This window comes from Jaculus jaculus, chromosome 13, assembly GCF_020740685.1.
Source record: "Jaculus jaculus isolate mJacJac1 chromosome 13, mJacJac1.mat.Y.cur, whole genome shotgun sequence".
Classification (NCBI taxonomy): Eukaryota; Metazoa; Chordata; class Mammalia; order Rodentia; family Dipodidae; genus Jaculus; species Jaculus jaculus.
In genome coordinates, this window is record NC_059114.1 from 83,950,837 (window position 1) to 83,978,130 (window position 27,294).

Consider the following 27,294-nt stretch of genomic DNA (forward strand, 5'->3'; position numbering starts at 1 on the left):
GTGAAATATGAATAATAGAAAAACACCGAAAAAACGATAAATGTATGAAAATGAATAATTGATGAGGGTGTGACATACAGAGTTCATAAAACATAAAATAGCAATTATATCATAATTCTCCAGATTGAGAAGCTTAGTTCAATTTACACTATAAATCTCCTATTTATAGAATATTCAGAAGAATAAGCACAACATGATGTAGAATACAGCAGTTTCTTTCATTGTCACAAGGAAATGTTATAAATCAATAATTTGTCTTACCCTCAGTAAAGTTAATACATTCTCCCAATTTATGGACTTTACTGCATCATTTTATTTAAGGAATTACATTTCTTAACTTCAATACACTCTAAATTAACATTACTTTAAGTGGTTGCAAGATTGTTTCCTACTGAAACTTTACCTTTAAATGATTGAAATGAACCCATGTCAACCCATATCCATGCCTTTTTCTTATGTTTGCAATTTTTTCTACTTGTCTATTACATGGTGTTGTAGTCAGCTCCATGTTCCTGGAATTAACATCCAACCAGACACAGTTTATGGGAGAAACAGGTTTATTTTAGGTTTACAGAAACAGGTTTATTTTAGGTTTACAGGTCCAGAGGAATTTCTATCAATGGCAGAAGAAGCTGGCTGCCTTTCACAGATCTAAGCAGAAAGGAACCACCAACAGGTAGCAACACAAATGCAAACAGCCAGAGCTCAAAACTGCTGTCCACATACATACCTGTGGCCTGGAATGCAGTTTCACCCCCACTGACATGCCCCTGGAGCAGGAATCTATCCATCAGGGTCTGAAGTTGCAAACTTAATTTTAATAAAACATCTGTGTCTATGGAGTCATACATTTCAAACTATCACATTCAAACTACCACAGAAGTGTCTGTGTTGATAGTTGAAAAACGTGGATCTATTCAAAATGATCTCATCCATATTTGTAAAGAGAATCTCTCCAAAGAATGAAACATTTATAGACCCCATGTATTAGATCAGGGGAATATTTTGGGAGTCATTTTCAGCCTCACAAATTTAAGTTGTATTCACCACATTGAAAAATCTAGAATTCTCCCTTCATGAGCTGAATATCCTTGTTGCCTTTTGGTAACAAAACTTACCTCCATCTCTACCATTTCCCTCTTCCCCCTAATTTCTGCCACCTACCAAACTGTTATCATGTCATATTTTCTGTTTATTTCACTATGTTATACAACTATACTTATAGGATACACAGATTTCTGAGTCTTGCTTTTTTTTTTCCTTTTGATTCAATGTCCTAGAAATTTATTCAAGTATTCTTCATTAATTGACCAGATTCCCACTGCTGAATCATAGTACTTGATAGAAATGATGAAGAGGTGTTGAACTATGTACTTGTGAGAAGAGTTAGTAATGTCTGCACACAAAGATAACAAATAACTTTGTCATTGACAGTTGTGTACAGGTATTGGCATGAAATTTTTTTGTTAATTTTTCTGTATCAGTGCCAAGGAGTTAAATTCTAGGGCCATTTGGTACTTCTGAGAGATTTGGGACTCTGTCATTTTAAATTCTCAGGTTTATTGCTCTTCAAGACTCATAATTTCAAAACAAAGACAAGTTCACATATGTCCAATGCTTCACTGAAAACAAAATTACACCTTTATAAAAATGATGGCCTGATACATAATGAACCTTAGTACTTCTAGCTTATTCTTAGACTCCTTCTTAACAGACATAAAGAGGCCATACCAAATTGCAAGATAGTCCATAAGAAGACTATACAATATGGACCAAATTCCTTCACAATGAAATTCAAAGTTCTGTTTTCCTATAACTATTACAATACCAAATTTGGAAGGCTATTTTCCACAAGTACAGCCACATAACTTGACTCCAGCAGTTGAACTGTAATAGTGAATACAATATCAACATGTACTAAAGCACCTTCTACACAGATCAGTGCTTATAGTGAAGTCTATCCGACTCTAATTACATAGACTGCTTAAAGCCTCAATGTTGGCATTGCAACCCGATCCATAAGAAATTGTTCAGCAGTGACAGAATTATCTCTGTACACAAGAAAGAAAATTTACTTTCAGGAATTTTCAGGGCTCATGTTCTAACCTCATCATTCTTCTCAAACCTCTAAGAAATTCTCTAGGCAAGTATGACATGGTGATAAATTACTCCTTAGTGTTCACAAGTATTGGACAAGTCTGAGAGAAGATAGAAATGTCCAAGGGTCAAGTGTGCTAACTCTATAACCCCTAAATGCTTATAAAAAACAATTTTGAAGATAAGTGAGAACTCACTCCAAGGAATTTGTAGGACAAAACATAAAATTCCCAATCAGTTTCCTTCTATTTATCACATACATAGTTTCAAGATTTTTTTTCTAACAATGAATAACATCTACATAGAAAATGATAAATGCCTTAACTTAATGGTAATTTTAATGTTTATACATTTTATAAACAAAATTCCACATTATGAACTTGTATATTGCAAGTTATGTTCTTAATCATAGTAACTTGACACTTGCTCATTTTCTTAATATGACTTTATTTCAGTTGTATTTTTTATATCATACATCACTAGACATTTACAAGTCAGTAATGCATACTGTGACCAGAAAACAGGTATTAATACAAAAAATATATCTTTTGTTAAATAGCAGTTTAGTGTCACACATCCAAGTGATTATTTATTTTGAAATGGTACATACATTTAGATCTGCCAGTATTTCATTAAAAAGGAAGTTAATAAAATCCAAATCAATATTTTTTTATAAAAATAATGAATTACCTTATTGTGAAGCCTACTTAGTCTCTGTCTCTTCTTTCTTTCTCTCTAGTTCCTTTCTTTAGTAATGACCACATTTTTTTTTTCTTCTTTTTTGAGGTAGGCTCTCACTGTAGTTCATGCTGACCTGTGAAACACTCTGTAGTCTCAGGGTAGCCTCAAACTCATGGCAATCCTCCTTTCTCTGCCTCCCGAGTGCTGCGATTAAAAGCATGTGCCACCATGCCTGGCTCGACATCTCTTAATTTTCAATCAATATAATCATTTATTTGAAGATAACTATTTTTTTAAATGGAAATAAAGCAACAAAATATCACTCCAAGCAATGCTGACAAGATTTATCACTAAATTATTGCTCTATATAAATGCATGTTTGTTTGCCATCCCTGACCTTAGCTATAGAGATTTCCCAACAGGAGGTAATGAGTGAAAGAGGTTGAATGTGCTTTTCACTGGAAGTCATGGTTCACTTCATTGTAAGTTACAGCTTGATATCAGAGGATTCACCTGAGCCAAAACAACCACATGCATTTATTGGAAGATCACAGAAACTTCAATCAATCTTCCTTATGTAAAGAGTCCAGAATATAAGGGTTGCTTTAGCCTCTCCCTGTCAGCATGAATAAATGTAACTACAAGTACAATGTAGTTGTTTCATGCACCTATCATAAGGTGTGTACATGTGCATGTCTACATGTGTCTGTGTCTGTGTATGCATGCATGAAAATCACCTGTGTTCATAAACAAAACATGCTTTTTAAAGTCATTATTGAGATGAATCAGTCTATGTGGTATGAGTCTAATTGGGCTCCTCTTTTTTAATATAGACAGTTATATATATGTTGATAACTTCTATGCTTACAGACAACAAACCATGGCATTTCCCTCTCTTCCCCCACTGTCACCTTCATTACTCTGCTCTATGTCATATCCCCTCCCTTTATCCATTAGCCTCTGTTTTAGTTTTATGTCATCATCTTTTTCTCCTATTATGAGGGTCTTGTGTAGGTATTGAGGCCCTTCTGTGGGATCCAGCAGTTTCCTCTTTCACAGAATGATGAGAACATATGCAGAGGCTATTCAGAGAAGAATTCTTTCTAACAAAAGTTATATCAATATTTATATACTTACATCAATATATTTATATTGTTTCATTTAGCTATCTCTGAAATGTCTTAGTTATTTATAGTATGGGTGTCAGTGGAAAACAAAATTGATAGTTCTCATTTCTGAAGCTTGGCAAATCAGTGATCAAAATAATTTCAGGTATTTGGCTGGTCGGGGCTCACCTCACCTTCAGAGACAGCATCGTGTAGCTATGTCACATGAGCAAAAAAGTTACGGCCACAGCAGCACTGTAAGGCTCATTCGTCAGGGGGCCAAGAGCAGATGCCCCTGCTGGCCGAGCCCATGGCTCCATGGCTATTCGTCACAAACTTAGTTTCCACTATGATTTTGGATGCAACACCACTACACAGCAGCACATTCCAATCTTTGCTAGCTTAGTAATAGTCAGTGATAATCTCTCCCTTGTGTGGATCAGCACATGAGGAGCAGTTGGTATGGCAAGTTTTGATTCCACATCTCTTATGAAGTCACTGTCAGGAATAGTTGAAGCAAACCTCATTTTTTGAATTCATTATTGGTTCTGGAAAAGACACTCACTACCATTCTTCTTGGATTATCAAGAGGCCTTAGTTCCTGCCCACCAAGGCCTCAGCTTTTGGACTTGAATGATAGACTAGTGCTTCTCTTACTATGAGCAATCCAAGAGTGTAAGGCAGAAGCTTATTGGCAATCACACTCCATGATGTCCACAATAGTAATGTAGATTACGGTACAGCCATACTGAATCAGATTGGATGACCCAGGTTTGGAAATACCAGCCAGTACCACATAGGAAATTTTCTGAACTGAAATAATTACCTCATGTAGACAGTTTTTTTTTTTTTAGTTGTTTATTGTTCAAATGATAGCAGCACAATATCTGAGCTTTAATTATTTGTTTTTGTTTTTAACACTAAATTAATAAAAGTATTAATTTTTTTTTTTTTTTTTTTTTTTTTTTTACTTGCAGGGAGATACAACACAGAGAGACAGATAGAGAGAGCATAGGCCCTCCAGGTCCTCTAGCCACTGCAAATCAACTCCAGATGAATATGCTATTTTGTGGATCCAGCTTTACATGGGAACTGGGTCATTAGGCTTTGTTGGCAAGTGCTATCACCACTGAGCCAATACTTATAATCAATGGACACTATATTGCACAACAGTAATGTTTTGACCATAACATATTAGAAGGCTATAAAAATACTTTTGTCTGTATTCTTTCTGAGTGAGTAAAGTCTAGAGTTTTAGTTTAGCTGTATGAGGCAATGACTTCTAGGGTTTCTTTTAATTACTATTTATTGTTATCATAACACTGACTTCCTATCAATTGTGCAGGTTAGGTATGGTTTTCATGTCATCTTCCTACCCAATTTTATGTCCACCACTCACTCTTCCCAACTTCCCACAGAGTATATTAACTAAAGAATCATAAAGACAAACAGAAAAAAAAACACCCAAAAGCATAATAAACACAATAACAGTGTCACAACCATAATGACATCAGAACAGTGACCTTGAAGACACATGCTCTGACCACTGACCATTGTACCCTTCTTTCCTTTACACGCAGCCTCTCCATCCCTACTTACTCCTAGGAACCTTCCAAAACCAATTACAGTATTGTGTTTCATTGTACTGGCAAAAGTATGAGTCAGTAAAATCATAACTAAATATAACTGGGAGACCAGATCATCCAGGATAGTTTTGTATTTTTGCCAAGAGTTTTGGGGACAATCCAAAGATTATATGGACTTCACATCCATCTGATGCTAGAACCTTTGCTATCAACCTTCTAACAAGTACAATCCAGCCAATCTTTGAAAATTGTTAATCCCACAAAGCCCAAATATTTCCTAAATAAACTATAGCCAATTTGAAAGTACTGTGAAATGTGGGTTAGCACTTCTTTATGCTCAAAAATTACATGTACATATATTTCTTTTTCTTTCAGGGGATTATCACTGGTCCTGATTTAATGGCTGCATTATGCAAATTCATTTGCAAAAGAAATCAGGGGTAGTCCTTTCTTATTCAGATTCCTTGATTAAAGCAAGGCTTACAATTGCATCTCAGTCCTACACCATACCATTGCAACTCCAGACAAGAATCCAAGAATAAAGGAAATAATGCTGTCATTACAAAGTAAAACTCTGTGTCCTCTCAGCAGGAACTGCCTGGTGCTCCAATAACCCTCCAGTGATCACCCGTACTCCACTAAGAGGACCCTCAGGCAAATAGAGCAAAGAGTGGGACATCACGAAATAACTGGACGGGAATTAAACCAATTTTCAATATGTTCATATATTAAAGTTCCCATTGCTTTTTAAGAAGGTGAAAAGTAAAACCAGTCCATTTTTCCCGGTGGAGACCTGCTATCACTTTGACAGGTTTGGAAGGTAGCAGACATTAGTAAAGGGAAATCTGAAGTAGATAAGGGATGTGAATAAATAGAATGATGCACAGAGCAGGCACCAAAGCGCAGGGTGCCAGTGAGGCTCACATGGAAGAAAGGCCCGGACACCCTGGGCACTGTTTCACTATGCTATCCACAATTGCTCACCCATTGTTACTGGGTTCCTTTTATGATTTTTTTTTTCCTGTTTTTGCTTTCAGACATTATGTTTATCTATGTGGATAAACACATAACTGGGTGGGCACAGTGTCATCCTATATGTTGATATAAGGTGGGTATAGGAGAATCAGATCAGAGAGGTGAGCTATAACAATAGATGAGGTAGATGTAGTAATGAGGCTTTGGGGCAGAAGAAGGAGCCACACCCATAAATATAGGCAGGCAGCATCAGAGACTGCACAAGGCAAAGAAAAGGATCCTATAAATGTCCAGTGTGGGGCTGTGGTATGGCTCTGTTAACAGGATAAATCATTGATTTGTTTGTTGGTAAGAAAGCAAATTTTTCATAATATTTTACAGTAGAAAATGGAAACAAGTATAGTAATTCAACTTCTGAATGCTATTAGATTATAACCATCTGACTGTCCTCTTAAACAGCATTGTGTTTTCTTTCTTTTATTGGTAAAGTTAATATTGTTATTATTATTATTATTATTATTATTATTATTATTATTAGTTATGTACATAGTGTGTATACAGTCATGTTGGCACCATCATTTGCCTCTTCCCTGTCATACCCCCTCCTCACGGACCCTCCTCATTGAGGAATGTGGGTCATGCACTGTGGGGTTAGCCATCAGTAATGGGGAGTAGGCAATATCTCTGTGTATAATGAAGCAACTTGTGGTTCTAAAAATCTTTCTGCCCCCTCTTCAGCAAATTTCCCTGAGCCGTATTAGGTTCATTTTAGGTCTACTTCAGTGATGAGGTCTTGGGAACCTCTGTGTCTCTAGATAACGAGTTTGGCATGAGTTGAGTGTTCTCTGTGTCTGCCTCCTTCATCCTTGTGCCGGTGCCAGGTTGACAAGAAAGCAGCGCTCTTTCTCATTTCCCCAATTAGGCTATGGTCCTGCTGGGGCATCTGTGAGGTGCAATGGGCTAATTCTTTCCTCGGGTTTCCCATCCATCTGAAAAAGAGAAGCCAATTCTTCAATGGAGAGTGAAGTCAGCACCAGATAAATGGGATAACCATTATTGTTTTAGAGAGAATTTAATAGTGTAGGCCCTGTTGTAGCCCATGATTGGGAGCTTGATATTAGAAAGTGGGCTCATTTTTTGGATATGGTTCTGACTTGTTTCCCAGTTCCAGCTATGGGTTTCATTCCACTGAGCAGATATGTTAGCCATATCAAGAGCAGTTGGTTACCCATCATGGCATTGTGCCACTATTGCACTTGTGTGAGCTTCATGTCAAGTTGTTTGCTGTAGAGTAGCTTAGACCGTGAGTTGTATGGACAGATGCTGGTCATTTTCTCCAAGTCACTCACATAATACCTTCTGGCACTAGACAAACTAACTTTCTGGGGACTGACTCTTTTCCAGATTCAAGCCAGGATACTCCATGATCCTTACCAATAGCATATGGTATCTTTGGCAGTAGAGTTTTACCATTAACCTTTGATGGGTCATCAAGTACACTGAAAGAATATTTTTATTTTTTTCTTTTGGGAAACTGTGTAGGTCTCTCTGATAAACAGCTCACTGTGGATGTTAACCACATGCTGGTTCTGAGAGCTATAGGCAAGCATCAAGGATAAAAAAAAGGATAGGTAATATAAAAGAGAAAAATAAAAGAGAGAGAGAGAGAGAGAGAGAGAGAGAGAGAGAGAGAGAGAGAGAGAGAAACAAGAAAGATTAAGGTCAGCCTTCATCATACTCTTTCCAAGGCCCTGTGACACAGGTGTTCACTATAAGGACCTGATGAAGGTTCAACCTTTTAGTCTGTCTTTCAGGATACAGAATTTAATGTACCATTGCCATTTGGGTCCAGTTTCATGCACCCCTCACCATTACTCTCCCCTCTTTTCCCACCCTCCCTATTGTTTGGTCCTCAAGATGTCGATTAGGTATGTTAGCCTCTCTGGTAGATCTATGTTAGGAGCCACAGATGAGTTAGACTATGCAAAAATTGTCTTTCTGTCATTGGGTGAGTTCACTGAGAATGACCTGTTCCAAGTTTGATTATTTTTCTTCAAATTTCATTGTGTCATTTTTTTTTTCCCTGAGGGATGCATAGAATTCCATTGTGTAGATATGCAACATCTTTGTTATCCAGTCATCTAATGATGGACATCTGGATTGATTACAGCTCTCAGCTAATACAAATTGAGCAGCTATAAACATGGTTAAGCAAATCTCTCTAAGTGAGGCATGGAGCTTTAAGTGTAAATGCCTAGTAAGGATATAACTGGGTCTGATGGTAACTCTATAGTCCACATTTTCAGGAGTTTCCATGTTGCATTACATAGTGGCTGTACCATCTTTCATTCCTACCAACAGTGAATGAGGACTCCTAGTTCTCCACATCCTCACCAGCATTTGTTTTCATTTGATTTTTTAATGTTTGCTGTTTTTAGTGTGGTAAGGTGGAATCTCATAGGTGTTTTAAGTTGCATGTCCCTGTTGGCTAGGGGTGATGAACATTTTCTTAAGTGTGTGATTGCCATTTGTGTTTCTTCCTTTGAGAACAACCTAAATAGCTCTCTGCTGAATTTGTGAGTGACTTATTATTGTTTAGGTTTCTGACTTTTATTTTTCCTTTTTTACTGTCTACACCTATTTCTAATAGCTTTTTTTTTTCTTTTCTTTTCTTTTTAAATTAGTTTTCTATTCTGCAAGTACAGTCAGTTTGGTACCATTATTAGGCTTATCCATGACCTACCCCCTCCCCATTGGCCCTTCCTTGTTGATGTATATGGGTCGTGCATTGTGGAGTTAGCCCACAGTTATTGGTACGATAAATGTCTCTACATATCATAACCCAAAATGTGGCTCTGACATTTTTTCCGCCCCCTCTTCCACAAAATTTCCCTGAGCTATTGTAGGTTCCAGAAATTTGGCCTTTGTCAGTTGTATAGCTGGCAAAAATTTTCTCCCATTCAGTGGGTAATCTGTTGGTTCTGCTTACTGTATGCTTGTCTGTGAAAATACTTTTCAGCTTCAGGAGATCCCAGTGGTGTTTTGTTCAAGAAGTCGTTTCCCACTCCTATATCATGGAAAGTTCCTCCTATTTTTAATTCCCATAGTGCCAGAGTTTCCAGTCTCATATTGAAGTCTTTAATCCATTTGGACATGACTTTTGTGCATGGTGAGATATATGGATTGAATTTCATTTTCCTGCATATAATTAACCAGTTTGTCCAGCACCATTTGTTGAAGATGCTGTCATTTTTCCATCCTACATTGTTAGGGCCTTTGTCAAACAGCAAGTAGCTCTAGTTACTTGAACCAAATCTGGGTCCTCAATTCTATTCCACTGGTCTATCCTACTGTTTGTATGCTAGTACCATGCTGTTTATATTATTGTGGCTTTGTAATATAGCTTTAGATCAGGTATGGTGATGCCTCCAGAGGTGTTTCTTTTGCTGAGGATGTTCTTGGATATGCAAGGCCTTTTGCCATTCCATATGAATTCTGAGATCAATTTTTTAATCTCTGTGAGGAACAATGCTGGGATTTTTATTGATATTGTATTAAATGTGTATATTACCTTTGGTAAGATTGTCATTTTCACAATGTTAAAATTTCCTCTCCAGAAGCATGGGAGGTCTTTCCATTTTCTCAAATCCTCCTCAGGTCCTCCTTTCTTCAGTGGTTTTATGTTCTCATTGTATAGTTCGTTCACTTCCTTGGTTAATGTGATTCTAAGGTATATTGTTACTATTGTTGTTGCTATTGAAAATGGAACAATGTTGCTTATCACTTTCTCTATATCTTTGTCTTTTGTACATAGGGTGGCTGCTGATTTTTTTTTTTAATATTTTATTTATTTATTTGAGAGCGACAGAGACAGAGAGAAAGCTAGATAGAGGGAGAGAGAGAGAGAATGGGCGCGCCAGGGCTTCCAGCCTCTGCAAACGAACTCCAGACGCGTGCGCCCCCTTGTGCATCTGGCTAACGTGGGACCTGGGGAACCGAGCCTCGAACCGGGGTCCTTAGGCTTCACAGGCAAGTGCTTAACCGCTAAGCCATCTCTCCAGCCCGGCTGCTGATTTTTTGTGCATCAATTTTGTATCCTGTTACATTGCTGAAAAATTTAATCACCTTTAAGATTTTTGAGATTGAAGTTCCTGGGTCACTTACATATAGAATCATTTTGTTTGTGAATAGCCTAAATTAATTTCTTCCTTTCCAATTTGTGTCCCTTTTATTTCTTTCTCCTGTCTTAATGCTTGAGCTAGGACTTCCAGTACTATGTTGAAGAGGTGAGAGTGAACCCCCCATCTTATTCATGATCTCAATGGGAATTCCTCCAGTATCTCTCCATTAAGTATTATTTGGGCATTAGGTGCTTTGCCTTTACTATGTTAAGATATAAACCGGCCATGTAACCTTTATTATATTGAGATATAAACCATCCATGCATATTCATGCCAAAGTTTTGATCATGATGTCATGCTGTGCTTTGTCAAAGGCCTTTGATGCATCTATGAAAATGATCATGTGATTTTTCATTTAAGATTATTTATATGGTGTATTACATTGACAGATTTTTTTTTAAATGTTTGTTCATTTTTTATTTTTTATTTGAGAGTGACAGAGAGAGAGAGAAAGAGACAGAGAGAGAGAGATTGAGAATGGGTGCGCCAGGGCTTCCAGCCACTGCAAACGAACTCCAGATGCGTGCGCTCCCTTGTGCATCTGGCTAACATGGGTCCTGGCGAACCGAGCCTTGAACCGGGTCCTTAGGCTTCACAGGCAAGTGCTTAACCACTAAGCCATCTCTCCAGCCCACATTGACAGATTTCTATATGTTGAACCACCTCTGGGTTCCTGTGATGAAGCCTACTTGATCAAGGTGGATAATGCTTTTGATGTGTTATTAAATTTGGTTTGCAAGGATTTTATTCAGAATCTTTGCATCTAAGTTCATGAGGGAAAGAGGCCTACAGTTTTCTTTTCTTGGGGCATTTCTGCTTGGTTTGGGTATTACAGTGATACTAGCTTCATAGAAAGAATAGGGCAGCTTTCCTTGTTCTCTGATTGTGTGGCACCGTTTGAGAAAGAATGGTTTCAGTTTTCCCATGAAGGTTTGATAGAATTCAGATGAGAAGCCATCTGGTCCTGGACTCTTCTTTTTCAGGAGGTTTTTGATTATGTTTTCAATCTCAATGGGTGTGGTAGGTTTGTTTAGGAGATTAATCTGCTCTGAGTTCATCTTTGATAGGTGGTATGTGTTCAGGATTTCATGATTTCTACATATATCCAGTTTTGTGGAGTAGAGGCTTTTGAAATATTCCCTGATGTCTCTCCCAATTTTACTTATGTCTATTGTGATCTCTCCTTTTTCATTTCTAGGTTTGGTAATTTGAAACATCTTGCTTTTTTTTTTTTTTTTTTTTTTTTTTTTGCTTGATCAAATTGGCTAGGGGTTAACCAATCTTGTTTAGTTTTTCAAAGAACGAGCACTTTGTTTCATCAATTTTCTTAATTGTTTTCTTAGTTTACAATTCAATAATTTCTTCTCCAATCTTAATTATTTCTTTCTGTCTGAAGGTTTTTGGTTTAGATTCTTCTTGTATTTCCAGTGTCTTTAGGTGGATGGTTAGGTTATTGATTTGGGATCTCTCTGTCTTTGTTATGAAGGCATTTAGCGCTATGAATTATCCCATGAGGACCCCTTCATGGCGTCCTATAAGTTTTGGTACATGGTGTTCTCAATATCATTAATTTCTAGAAATTTTGCAATTTCATGGATTTTTTTTTAATTTTGTCTACTACCTATTTATTGTTTAAAAGTGTGTTGTTCAGTTAGCAGGAGCTTGTGGCATTCCTGACACATTTTTTGGTGTTAATTTCTAGCAATACAGCATTGTGATCTGATATCATGCAGGAAACAATGTCTATCTTCCAAAATATGTGGAGGCAGGCTTTATGACACAGTATGACATCTATTTTAGAGAAGGTTCCATGGACTGCTGAGAAGAATGTGTAATCTGTAGATTTTGGGTAGAATGTTCTGTTGAAGTCTGTTAGGTCAAATAGGTCAAACTGATCTATGGTTTTGTTGAACTCTCACTTCCCTGTTAATTTTCTGTTTGGATGATCTATCTATTGCTGATCGTGGAATATTGAAGCCCCCAGCTATGATGGTGTTGGTGGCCATTTCTGTTTTGTTGTCAAGTATGTCTTGTTTTATGAATTGTGGTGGTCCTGTGTTTGGTGCATAAAAGTTTATGATTGTGATATCCTCTTGGTGGATCGTTCCCTTGATAAACAGGAAGTGGCCTTCTTTGCTGTGTTTGATTACTTTCAGTTTGAAGTCTATTTTATCTGATATTAGTATAGCTACTCCTGCTTGTTTCTTATTCCCATTTGCTTGGAATATCATTTTCCATACTTTCCACCATGAGGTGGTGTCTGTCCTTAGTGGTGAGGTGGGTTTATTGAAAAAAACAGACTGAGGGGTATAATTTTTCTGATTCACCCTGTTATTTTATGTCTCTTGATGGGTGAATTAAGGCCATTAATATTTAGGGTAATGACTGTGAGGTTTGATTTAATCCCTGCCATATTGTGGTGGTTTATGTGGTTTGTTGTTTTCTTGGACTTTGTAGTTTTTTGTGCCTTCTCTGAGTTTAGTTATTGTGATCTGCTTCTTGTAGGCACTTTAGGTTGGTAATTTGGTTATTCTATGTGGAAAATTCCCTGATGTACTCTCTGTAGGTTTTGGCTTTGTATTTTTTTGTATTTTTTTAATATTTATTATTTATTTATGAGAGAGAGAGAGAGAGAGAGAGAGAGAGAGAGAGAGAGAGAGAGAGAAAGAATGTATGTGTCAGGACCTCTAGCCACTGCAAATAAATAAATAAACAAATAACTCCAGACACATGTGCCACCTTGTGCATCTGCCTTACGTATGAGCTGGGGAATAGAATCTGGTTCCTTAAGACTTTGTAGGCAAGTGACATAACTGCTAACCCATCTCTCCAGCCCCATTGTGATCTTAATTGTGTATGTATTTATATTGTATTATGAATATTCCTCTTCTGGAAGAAAGCCAGTGTTCTAGACACAATCTGACACATTTAATTCTGTGGTTGATATGATGTGCTTGTTTGTGTATATTAAAAAACTTCCAGCAATCGTTCTGATTGTTCTCATATGGTGTGCCAGGACCTTTTAAATATCAATTATGAATTGACCTGTCTCCTTTTTCTACTTAGAGGCACTTTAATGTGAAAGATTCTAGACATGATGATACACACCAGTATTACCTTTTCTCTATCTAGGACTTAGTCCCTACCTTGCTGTCTTTTTTTTTTTTTTTTTTTTTTTTTTAGCTTTTCAATAATTCTTTGATTTAGTATTTCTTTTTTTAAATTTATTTTTTATTAGTTTTCTATTCAGCAACTACAGGCAGTTTGGTACCATTATTAGGCTCATCCAAGACCTACCCCCTCCCCATTGGCCCCTCCTTGTTGAGGTATATGGGTCATACCATGCTGTCTTTAACAGACATTCTGTCTATCTCTTGGTATATGTATTTATTATAGAAATTCGCTTAAACTTCCCATGTTTCAATTTTCTTTCATAAAAAGTCAAATAAAATACCTATTTCATAAATGCTTAATAAATTTTTTTATTTATTTTTTATAGAAAAAAAAAGACTGATACAGTTTTTTTTAAAGATTTCTTTAAAAAATATACCTACTGGTAAAGGCTATGCATTCTTCCAAAACTACAAATGTGAAATAACAGAATTTTAAGACAAATTATTCTGGAGAATAGAAACAGGGAAACAGAAATAGTTACTAATCAAATCATTCAACATCAAAAGATTTTAAACACCAAATGATCCAAAGAAAGAAATACACACACTCATACACATATACATAGTAGGAATACCAAAGTAGATTTTATTTTAGAAGGGTATGGTTAAAATTTAAATAGTTTTTTTTTAAATAACATTTCTTTTTCTTTTATTTTTTATCAAGGCACGATCTCACTCTATCCAGGGCTACCTGGCACTGACTGTAGTCCCAGGCTGGTTTGAATCTCTGAGCAATCCTACTGCCTCTGCCTCCCAAGTGAATAATGAAATAATATTTTAATAATAATATAACAGTAATGAAATAATATTTTTAATTCAGAAAATGGGAGAAATAGGCATTTTATTAAATTGACAGAAAAAATAAATGTAATATCAATTCATAATAAATATTTTAACTGAATATATACGAGCAAGTTTTCTATCATATGAATTATATTTAAAATGGCCATATTTATTGATAAAGTATGAAAGATTCTTAAAGATATTAAGAAATACTGAAAACTGCAAGTTTCCATCACTTTGTTTTTGTTATGACAGAGAAAATAAAGTATGTCTCAGAGGAGAATCAAAATTGTATCAAATGTGGCAGGAGAAATGGCTTAGTGGTTAAGCACTTGCCTGTGAAGCAAAATGACCCTGGTTCATGGCTTAATTCCCCAGTACTCACATAAGCCAGATGCACAAGGTGGTGCATGTATCTGGAGTTAATTGCAGTGGCTTGAGGCTATGGTGTGCCCATTCTCTCTCTCGTTCTCTCTCTCTTTCTCTGTCTGTCATTCATAAATAAATAAATAAAATCTTATCAAAGCTGAAGAACCTACTTATAAACACCTCAGAAGCAGTTGAAGTTGATGAGAGCAATAGGAAAAGTCATGACAAAGACAGCACACAGTTACTAATTTTACCTATTTATACAGATAAATTTAAGTCTAATAATTTTAAATAGTTACTTATCAGAAAACGTTATCTATTAAAAATATAGTGAGCATATCAAGACTTCTAGAGTTCCAAAATGTTTTCCAAATTATTAACTGAGAAGAAACAGAAGCATAAACAAAAGGAAATATATTTCATGCTCCACAATTGAAGAGTTGTAAAGATGTTAATTATAAAATTAAAATTATATTTCAATGCTGGGTGTGATGACACACACCTTTAAACCCAGCACCGGGGAGGCAGAGGTAGGAGGATCACCGTGAGATCAGGCCACCCTGAGACTTTGTAGTGAATTCCAGGTCACCTTGTGATAGAGTGAAACCCTACCTCAAAAAACCAAACAAACAAATCTATTTCAAACAGACACAAATTTTAAGAAAAAGTGAGACCCCATTACCCCATTTTCAGAGTGCCAATATGGGTACATGTATTTTTTGGTGTGTACATTAACATGCTCAATGTCAAATACATGTGAAAACTCAAATGTCCAATGATGGAGCAAGAAAAAGAGAAAACATAGAATTTTGGATGGAGGACTGGTGATATTTGGTATCTGTTGCCTTTAGAAAATGAGATGGCTCCCATTGGCTCATGGGTTTTCACTTGGTCCCCAGTCAGTGCGCTGTTGTCGAGTGTTCTGGAACCTTTAGGAAGAGGAGTCTTGGTGGAGAGCGCAGACCCCTGGGAGCGGGCCTGGTGTTACAGGACCTTGCTCCACTTCCTGCTCGTCTTCTGTTTTCTGGCTGAGCTAGAACAAGCGCTGCTGCCACGCGTTCCCTTCCATGCGAATTCTCCTTGCAAGTGTACACGGAAAATAGACTCCTTCCTTAAATGTCTTCTGTTTGGGCATTTGTTCATGACCTGGAGAATGTAACCTATGAAAAATGAAAACGATTTTTAAGGTCATAGGAACATAGCATGACACAGGTTTAAGAACACGTGGAGAATAATGGAGTGGTGAGACTGTAAACCACCCATAGGTACGTGGACTTCTGTCAGATTTATACCTTGAGTGGTGTCCACACCTATTGCCCTCAGGTTGACATTGCTGGTAGAAATCTCTCAACCAAGAGCAGCTTGCAGGGTAAAAAGAGGTTTATTTTGGTTTACAGACTCCAGGGGAAGCTCAATGATGGCAGGGGAAAATGACATGAGCAGAGGGTGGACATGACCCCCTGGACAGCCTCAGGAGGACAATAGTGAAAGGAAAGTGCCAAACACTGGTAAGAGGACATTGGCTCTAACATCCATGAGCCTGCCCAAACAATACACAGGAGACGTTATTTCCCAAATCTCCATCAGCTGGGAACCTCACATTCAGAATACCCAAGTTTATGGGGAATACCTGAATAAAACCACCATAGCACCATGTAACTGGTTTAACATGGTGTTAACTTACGGTTCCTAATCAGCTGACAATATAATAAAAAATGCACTTCAAGCCACACAGATACAATTTGGGAATATATATCTAATTGAGAATATCAATAAATCAGAGCTTAAAAAAAGATTACCCTGATCTTTTTTGAATAGAGCAGAAATCACTAGTCATTGCAGAAAATATAATGTTAAATTATTATAATTAAAAATAACTTCATGAGAAAGAAGCTAAAAGCCCCTAGGCAGGCACATATGCACACACACATACACAGATACACACAGATTAAACCAACAATATTAGAGTGTATAAAGAAATTCTTGGGGACTGGAAGGATGGCTGAGTTGTTAAAGGGGCATGCGAAACCTGCCAGCCTGAGTTCAATTCTCAAGCCACACACCTAAGCCAGATACCAAAAGTGGCTCCAGCTTCTGATGTTCATTTGCAGTAGCAAGAAGCCTTGGTGTGTGTGTGTGTATACACACATGAACATACGCACACACAAATAATTAAATATATTTTAATATATCCTACAAAGTAATGTGATAGGACAACTAAAGTGAAAAACTGAAATACTTTATCTTTTCTATTTTGTTGGATAGTTTTCCACACAGAATTATACATATAATATACATATATATATATATATATATATAAACTGAAATGAAAGTACAAATATATTTATAATGATATGTTTATAGTGACATTGTTCATTGTAGCCCCAAACTGTAAACAGCTGGGAATGTTATCTTATTGGTTATTTGTATGGTTATTCATATATACAAATACCAGCACATTCATATAATGCAATTTTGCAGAGCCATAAAAAGTAAAAGTAAAAACACTACACTATTTATGAAATGAAATCTATGGACTCAAGCTGAGCAAAAAAAAAAAAAAATCCATAAGTCATCTATGATTAAAGTTTGTCATGTTCACCAACAGTCAATATAATCCATGGAAATAAAAGTTTAGATAAAACAATATAGGGGTTTTCTTTCTTTTAGATGGTGTCCATGATGCAAATAAAGGATATGAGAAACACCTGAAAGACTAGAAAGTTCTAATTTCAGAGATCAGTGGTGACTTATTTCACTCTATAAACTTTGTTGTGAATTTTTTAAAAGTTTGTACACACTCTTGCATACGTGTACTATGTTTCAGTGAAAATTCCTCACAGTGGATATTTTCTCAGATTAACACATATGTCCCAAGGTATTAATTAATAAAATACAGTATATTTCAGGTAAATACAAAATAAGGAAATTAACTGTAGCTGACACACAAACTCTAATTGGATATCAGAAAGCAGAGTTGACTCTTTGTGCTTGACAGCGGAATAATGGTTTCTTTTCTGCTTCTCCCCCTTATTTTGACTTGGTTGCCTCTCAATTTTATTTATTCACTCATGAGACATCCATTTTTGCTTAGTTGTAACTTACACATGGCTTTGTCATGATATGGAACCAAAAAAAAATCATATAATAGACGGAATGTCACTTTACAAATTGGTAGTTATTTAATGCACCTTACCCTTCAGAAACTACATTATAGATTCTCAGGGATGACTATGATTATTAAGTTCAGTACAGTTCCCAGACTCAGACCACAGTAATCAAAGTAATATGGACTGCATTGCAGAACCTCTGAATATGGTTCAACCACATTAAGTGGGTTAAGCAGATTTTTTTAAGGGAAAAATACTTGTGATTGGTAAAATAATTTGATTTTTGTATCTATCATGATTTATAAACAAGTGACATGGTTCAGTGCAACTCAGACTTCTTTAAACACTCGGAAATATTAGGGCCATTGAAAAATGATGCAGAGCTCATGTATCAATGTTTCTCATATAAGTAATCAAAAGTAATTCAATGAAATTTGTTACTTTTAATTCCATATGATAATAGCATAATATCATACCAATTGATTTCATTCATAATAGATCTTAATAGTTCTTTTTCAAAAAGAATTATTAAGAGGGTAATTGCCTTAGAGTTTTATATTTTTTGCCCTAACAGATAGAATTTTTTCAGTATGTTGCATGTAATTTACTCCTAGATAGGTATGATATCATATTACAGTCTTATTCATTTTTCAAGAAAATATATTCCATGCAACTCTGATTTTCCTTTGAGTAATTACTACTCTTAAGGCATTTAATTCACTGCTTATTATTTACAGCAATCTTCTGAACACTGTCAGTATACATTTTGAAAGTGATGATAAAAATGGAGTTTAAATTATCCATAAGCTAAAAAATGGTGATTGATAAATCTTGAATTAGAATTTAGGTGTTCTGGCACCAGAAAGGAATAGCATTCAAAATATATTCTGTTATTAACACGGTGGAGGGAGTGAAAGAACACCGACAATGGCATGAATTTAGTAGCTCCTCAGTAACGTTTTCTATGACATTTGGATTGCTGAGACATATCAAAATGGCCTAGAAAAAGTAACGACTTGATACCCTGAAGTATACATCGTAATAGGAGAACAAGAAGGATGTCTGGGATCATTATAATGTCACAATGGTCAGCTGTATTTAGTGATGTTACTGGATGGTCTTGGTTATAATGACTGGCTTGGGTAAAGTAGGTAATGAGAGAAGAAGAAAAGGAAGAGCAAGAAAGGGAGAGTGAAAAGTGGAAAGGAGAGAGGGCAGTTTGTTACAAAACATATATATATATTTAACGTAAATGTTAAAAGTCCCTAGGAATAGTCATCCCCTACTTTGAGTTGACAATGCAGTAACAAAGTTCAAAACCGATAATTTACATGAATCCAGTTTTTAAACATGCAGCTGTTACAGGTGTTTTGAAATTCCATAAATGGTTTCAGCTATTATTTTGTTACATTTGTTCTTCTCTATCATTTTATATCATATAATAAGAGTAATGATATGTACTAGAGTAATTCCTCTTTAAGTGACATTGTTAAGTTAGATTTTTATATAAAAATTGATATTAGTAAAAATAAAATGAAAAATTTCAAGTCAAAATGAGAACTAACCTCCAAGGTAATATACTGACATGTTAGACTTCTTTTTACACATTTCTAATTTCTTTCAGCACTTCGTAGCTCTTGTGTCATTGGTCTCACTCCATTGCATTAATAGGAATTAAGTTTACCTCGGAGGATCCACTGTTGGAATTGTTAAAACTTGAGTGAAAATAATTCTGTTAGAAGTATTTTATAGCAACAGATGATTTGAAGCCGGCAGCCTTGCAGAAGAGTTTCCTTTCAGAATTTTCAGTGGAACATGCCTTCCTACAGCAGCTGTAATTTTAAAATTCTGTTGACTGTCAGTTGAAAATATATAGAAAAAGATGTGCTGTTTGCAGAACTCTCCATAAAAGGTTTAAAGATTATACATTTCAGCATATTCAGCTGACAACCCATGCTTTACTGTGCATAAAAATAATCACACATTGAAAAGAAATAAACACTTTATAGCCCATAAAGCACAGAGAGTGAATTGTGTTCCTTAAGTCATGTTTCAGAAAGTCAAGTGAGATTTAAGCAAAGATGCCATGAATAGTAGTTGAATATTATGTAATATAATAACATAGCATAACATGAAGCAATGGGATTCTTTTAATATTTTTGAAGTAAGCATGTTTCTTTAGCTATTTGAATCTAATCTTATGTATTTCTAAGTAGAGATTTATTTTTACCTTTAAAAGTAAAATCTCAACTACAATAGACATTTGCCAGTAAGAACAGAATATTAAACCTTTTCTTTCTTTTCAGACTCCAGTTTCTAGTTTATATGGCAATTTTAAACTATAATTAGTGGTGAGCATACAATCTATAAACTCTAGATATAGCAGTGATACACAAACTAGTCGTGTGTGTGTGTGTGTGTGTGTGTGTGTGTGTGTGTGCGCATGTGTGGGCGTTTATGGGTGCACATGTGCCAACTTACATGTTCAGAGGTCAGATGACATAAGGTTTGGGTTCTTTCTTTTCACCTTGTTAGACACAGGCCTTGTTGTGTGACCACCTAGCTGGCATAGGAGCTTGAAGATGCTCCTGAGTGAATCTCACCTGGCACAGGTCCCTCGCATTTGCATCCAGCTTTCCATTGGTGCTGAGCATCCACACTCTGCCTGATAGGCTGTGGATCCACAGCTTTGACTTGAGTAATTTTTCAGCCCCAGAACAACTAAACATACATACACACACACACACACACACACACACACACACACACACACACATATATATATATATGTATGTATGTATGTATATATCTCAAGTTCTAAAATAAAAAAATACTAATTCCAAAGCAGTACTATAAAATAAATGCAGCTGTTTGTGTCTCAACAAAACTAGTCTGTTTCTCATTACAAGTGTTTAATTTTTTATAACTCTGAAATAAATGATTTTGAAAAGTTTATTTCTCTGCAAAATAATTAAGATTTTTCTTCTAAATCATTAGAAATACAAGTAGAAATCTCATGGGTACCAGTTAAATACATCAAAATTCCTTAAATTATGAAATTTTGTGTCTACTACCCTTTCAACCGACAGTAATTCTGTTGAGACCTGTATGGCCATGAGTCACTTTTAGAGTTTTAATTTCTCACCAGTTTTTAAACTCCTTGAACACTTCAGGATAATGGGGAAGCACAGGCTTCACAAGGTGAACTCAGTCTTATTTGTAAACCTTTTTTTTTTTTTTATTCCAACACCCAAGTCACCAAATCTAAACGCAATTTCCCAGCATCTGGATACAACCTACAGATCGTCCCAAATGTCTGTTTAGAATTTATGTGTAAAAAAAGTAAACGTTGTAGTGTGCATTAAGCATCATGCATTGAAACAGTTTTGAATGATTTACATGCCACATCAATATGTCAGAAGATGTAGATTTAACTATAACTTTGAATCTAATGTGAGACAATGAAACTATTATTTATATTTAATGACAAACTTCTGGTTATACCAGTTCTATCAATAATCCACTGATTATGTCACTTCACTTCTTGGGGGGGGGTCTCTGTGCCAACTCCTGTGAATGTTCTGACATTCATTGGCGAAGGAAGAACATAGAGGACACTTCCATGTCCTTGAAAACACATTTACAAGTTGTGATGTGACTTTACAGAGTATTGACCGTTAATTGATAGTCAATAACTTGTAGGACAATGTGCTAATACTCTAGATATCGAGCGAAACTTTGGTTATTCTGTTGAATTAAGGGAACAAATGAGCATGTTATTTTCCTTTTTGTATAGTTTTTTATATGTTATATTTATTTATTTGAAAGAGAGAGAGAGAGAGAGAGAGAGAGAGAGAGAGGGAGGGAGGGAGGGAGGGAGGGAGGGAGAGAAAGAGAGAGAATGGGCACACCAGGGCCTCCAGCCACTGCAAACGAACTCCAGACTTGAGTGCCCCTTTGTGCATCTGGCTTATGTGGGTCCTGGGGAGGCAATCGAGCCTGGGCCCTTTGGCTTTGCTGGCAAATGCCTTAACCACTAAGCCATCTTCTGCAGCCCAAAATCTTCTTCTTTAAAAGATTTTATTTATTTACTTATTTATTAGAATCAAAGTAAGGGAGAGATAGAGTGAAAATGGGTGTCTGACCACTACAAATGAACTCAAGATGCATGCGCCAGCTACCGTGTTCATCTTACATGGGACGTGGAGAATTGAATTGGGTTCCATAGGCTTAGTAGGCGTGTGCCTTAACCACTAAACCATCTCTCCAGCCCCCTTTTGAATTACTTCTTTCTTAACAACATCTCCTCTGCCTGCTCATTTCATGTGCAACCCTCCTGTAGCGTTACTGTCTCATTGATGACACCATCTAATAAACTTTTTCTCCTCTCCTGCCAGAGTACCACTTCCCTGGAGAGATGGAAGTAATTAAGTGTGCGAATTCCAAGGGACTCCCTGCAGGCTATAGGCAGCATGCTAAGTAAGAGTAAATAGGAATTGTTTGAGATGTCAACAATTAGAGCTCACAGAGTCCACAGGAGCTGAGAGGTAAGATTAGCTGTAGACGGGGAGATACTCCTTTTAAGAGTTAATGGATCTCTATTGAGAAAGTTTCCAAATTGTTTAGTGTTTCTCTAGGAGCACACAAATGTTCCAAACAGATTTTCCAATCTAATTTTAGATATGTTGGATGTTGCATTAAAATTCCTTCATGTTTTGAACAGCTATAATTAAATGCTATTTAGTGTGCCCTTCAAAATGAGACACTTCAATAATTTACTGTAGCTCATTCCACAGTGCTAAGTCCAGAGCAGTGATTACACCAAATTGATCTCTTGACATTATTCACAGCACTTCATTTTCAAAGTAGTTAGTCTGGTCTTGTACATATGCATATCAACGAAAAATATTGCAAATCACTGGATCTCCTCAAAAAGCTGTCAAATAAATCCATCTTTTCCCAATACCTAATTCACCTGAAAGCTGAATCCTATAGATTTGATGGTAATGTAAATGAGCATAATTACTTGTCATTTTAGGGCTTCTAAAAAATGCTTCTTCTTTTTTAAAATGACTCAATTTGCATTCACCTCAGTATGTGTGGATGTTATTTGTTGTTTAGAGGCCTAATTTGAATAAAATCTAATTTAAGGTACTTAAGTTCCTAATATAGCTAAGGCTCTGAGGTGGTACTATGACATTTTTGCAACTTCTGAGTTATTTGATCTCTGGTTTTCACCTAATTGAGTTTAACTGTGTGCTTTGTGGGACATTTAGCAGCTGGAAAAGACAAGAGGAAGAAATATGCAAAGGAGATCAACCTGATCATCCTGATTTCTGTGATCTTTTCCTTAAAATGGGATCGTGGCTCATGGTGCATGCTGATGCCATGGGTATTTCTTCCCAGGTGCTTGTTTCCCAAGGCAGTGTGTGAAGACCCAGCATCAGATGAACTATGTCCTCTCACTGGTGGGTGGGATATAATAGATTGTCAAAATCTATTTTTAAGTAAGCAATTAAGTAAACAATTTACTGGCACCTTTGAAATTTACAATTAAACACACACACACACACACACACACACACATATAATGTAAGTCAGCATGAAGTCCAATGAAACACTTTAATATATGAGGAGGCATGAATCAAGTGGAACATGGTGCAATAATTCAAACGTGTTGTCCCAAATGTGGAGAATTAATGGTTTTGGCAGGAAACAAGTGGAATGAAGCCATTACCTGAGTTGAAAGTTGCTGATAACTCTCGGATGCCTGCTGCGCTACGTCAGTGTTGTTATGCTGGGGCTTCTGTATGCCTCAACTAACTTTTTCCAAATGTTTGCTATAACCACAGAAATATTGATGAGATCCTAAATATTTTCCATATGTACTTTCTTTTGTTAGGCTCATAAGAATACAATTTTCCTCATTCTGTTTATTTACTCCCAAGAGAATAAGTAGGCATTCAAGGAACTTATATGGCATGATGTGTGTGTGTGTGTGTGTGTGTGTGTGTGTATAAAATAAGTGTCAGTCATGAGATTTAAACAGCAACCTGAAACTAGGTCATGTTCCCTCCCCCATTCACATGTTCGTGAACAAATACAGCCATGTCCAGTGTGTGCTCTGCCAATTTCCTCCCACCAGAAGGGTTTTTGGAACCATCAGCCTTTACTTTTTAAATAGTTACCATGCCTTATTTCCTAAGGAATTAACACAAATTCTCTATCACTTTCGGTATTTTTCCCACTCTTTAAAAATCATGTGTTACAACATTACACCTCTTTTTTGAGTTAATTTTGCTTATATTCAGTCACTAAAAGTATCCAGCAACTTAACCTTACTTAAAAGAAACTGACTAGAATATTAATTCAACCTGAAAAGAGTTTTAATGTTTAAAATTAATACACAAACATAAAGAATTTATGTAAAATGAGAACCATTTGTGTGTGTGTGTGTGTGTGTGTGTGTGTGTCTGTGTGTATGTCTCAGACCTTAGATAATACCTGCTGCTTTAAAGGTAATAAAATGAAGGCCTGGAAAGATGGATCAGCTAAAGGTACTATTTGCAAAACCTGGGTTTGATTCCCAAGTACCCATGTAAAACAGAGCTAGATGCACAAACAGGCAGGCACATCTGGAATTTGCTTGCAGGGGCAGGCAGCCCTGGCATGCCCAGAGTATCTCTCCATCTCTCTTTCTGTTTCTTTCTCTCTCCCCACCCCATCTCTCTCTGCCTGCTTCTTTCTTTATATCAGTCTGTCTTTCTCAAATATATAAATTATATACATTTTTATTTAAAAAATTACATAGTTAGGGATGGGGAGGGGGAGGTGGCACCTGGTTAAAAACACTTGCATGCAAAGCATGCTGGTTTGGGTTAAATTCCCTAGTGCCTAATTGAAGCTAGATGCATAAATACTCATTCTCTTTCTCAAACAAATCAGCACATATTTCAAAAATTAAAAGTTTCCAAAATTTGAGAACTTTTTCTAAGTAACTCAAAAATTATTAATTGGAATTTAAATTACTTGTGCCAAAAGAAAGTCTTTAAAAAAATTTCCTTAGGTATAACACTGAATTTATATTTATATTTTATTTTTTAGGCAAGGTCTCATTCAAGTTCAGACTGACCTGGAACTCATTCTGTAGTCCCAGGCTGGGGCCTTGAACTCAGAGTGATACTCCTACCCTCTGCCTCCATAGTATTGCTATTAAAGGCATTTACCACCATGCCTATAAAAACTTCATTTTTGGAGATGAATCTACAAAATAAGCCATTATTTCTTTTGTTATATTGACCATGCTGCTTACAAATAACTTCACTGCCATTAACTTACTTAAGGCTTAGGAGCCTTAATTTTTTGTCCATGGATAAAATGGATCTTATTATTCCCCTTTTGGATGACTGCATGGCTGACGTTGGAAGAATGAACTGTCTAGCACAGCGTCAGAACAGAAGGGATTAGGTTCACAAAATGTGATATGTATTAACTTTTTTTTTTGACACTGAGGAGGAAAGCAATGGTTTCTATTCAATGTCCACCAATAAAAACATAAGTACCTCATGTATAGCAAGCTTTGTAAAATCAATTTTAAAATATAAAAAGTCCATTTAATATAACTGTTGTGCTACATTTAGCTCAGCTCACCCTCTATAACCCGTATACATTTGGTATATTCATAAACTCCATTGTGGCAAATATCCCTGTGCTTATCCTGCCAATAATTCATTTCATTATAAAATATTTTAAGAAGTACAAGTGTCTGGTTAAAACATATAGCCATTTGAAATTCACAGGTACAGTCCAGTGTCATACTGCTATGTATTTCTAGAATAACTTACATAATAGAAATTAAAATAACTCTTTCCCACTTGTCAACATTTTTTTTTTTTTTTTTTGGTTTTTCGAGGTAGGGTCTCACACTAGTCCAGGCTGACCTGGAATTCACTCTGTCATCTCAGGGTGGCCTTGAACTCACAGCGACCCTCCTATCTCTGCCTCCCGAATGCTGGGATTAAAGGTGTGTGCCACCACGCCCTGCTCCCACTTATCAACACTTAATATGCAATTTTTTCACATTAACTTATACTTATTAAATAATATAAAATCTTATCCAAATGTTGACACACTTGTTTCATAGTAGAATTAATGCAAGCAAAGCTATCAGTGATGAAACTCAAGATCTTGGTCTGCATAGGATTCATACTTGGTTCCCAGTTCTAGCTATGGTTTCCTTTGCACTGAGCAGACCTCTTAGCCAGTTAGCCATTAATCACCCCCCAGGCTGTGTGCCACCATTGTAGAGGTGTGTGCATCCTGTCAGACTGGCTGCTTTCAAACGTCAGTGTCTCTTGCTTGCTTGCAACATTGTTGGCTGTTTTCCTCCAACAGTTCACGTAGCACTTTGCAATGCTATACAGACAAAGCATCTGGAGACTGGCTTCCTTCTATATTCCAGATGGAACTCTCAGTGATCTTCATCAACACCAGGTGGTGTCTTCAGCAGAAGGGTCTTACCTTTTACCCTCAGGCAGGCAATCAAGTGCTTTGACAAAAGTCTGTCTTGTTTTGGGGACCTTGTAAAGCTCTCTGGTTGTAACCTATTTCTGGTACTGGGAGATACAAGCTAGAGCCAAATGTTTAAGGGCTAGGCTTCATCACACCCTCTCCAGTGCCCTTCTTACAAGATGATTCACCAATGCTCCTATTGAGAGTTATATCCTTTAGTCTACTACCCAGGAGTAAGTTTTGTATGGTACCAATTCATCTTCCATTTAGTTCTGTGTGTATCTTCTTCCCCCTTCCATTCCCTTCTCCACAAACCCTTCTTTCCCTATTATTTGTCCTTCAAATTGTCTGTCAGGTATGCCTGCAACTCAAGCTGTCCCAGGTTAGGAACCACAGATGAGGAAATAATGTAACATTTGTCTTTCTGTGCTTGTGTTAGTGTACTTAGCATGATCTCTTCCAAGTCTATCCATTTCTCTACAAATTTCATTGTATCATCTTTCCTTAGTGCTGAGAACTATCATATGTATATGGAAAAAGGTGAAATTATTGCATTCTCCAACCATACAAATTCTAAAATTGAAAATGACATCAGTTCATACTTCATATCCTTTCTGTTGTTGACCTGGTTATTAATGGTGACCCCCAAAAAACACTGTTCACAAAATGTTATTATGTCAAAATGTCAATCCATATTTCTTTAGTTATGTACTAAGTATCTC

General features: G+C 36.4%; 1 protein-coding gene across 6 annotated transcripts in view; it reads left to right on the top strand.

Annotated features, from left to right (window-relative positions):
• Cdh18 (cadherin 18) overlaps nucleotides 1-27,294 on the top strand; it is an 833,519-nt gene that overhangs the window by 528,668 nt on the left and 277,557 nt on the right. The window contains exon 1 of one of the 6 annotated variants that reach the window (XM_045132914.1): nucleotides 16,439-16,459. The exons of the other annotated variants lie outside the window; for them this stretch is intronic. The gene's annotated coding sequence lies outside the window, so the exon portion shown is untranslated. Of the gene's footprint in view, nucleotides 1-16,438; nucleotides 16,460-27,294 lie in introns of those variants that run through there. 6 annotated transcript variants of the gene reach the window in all.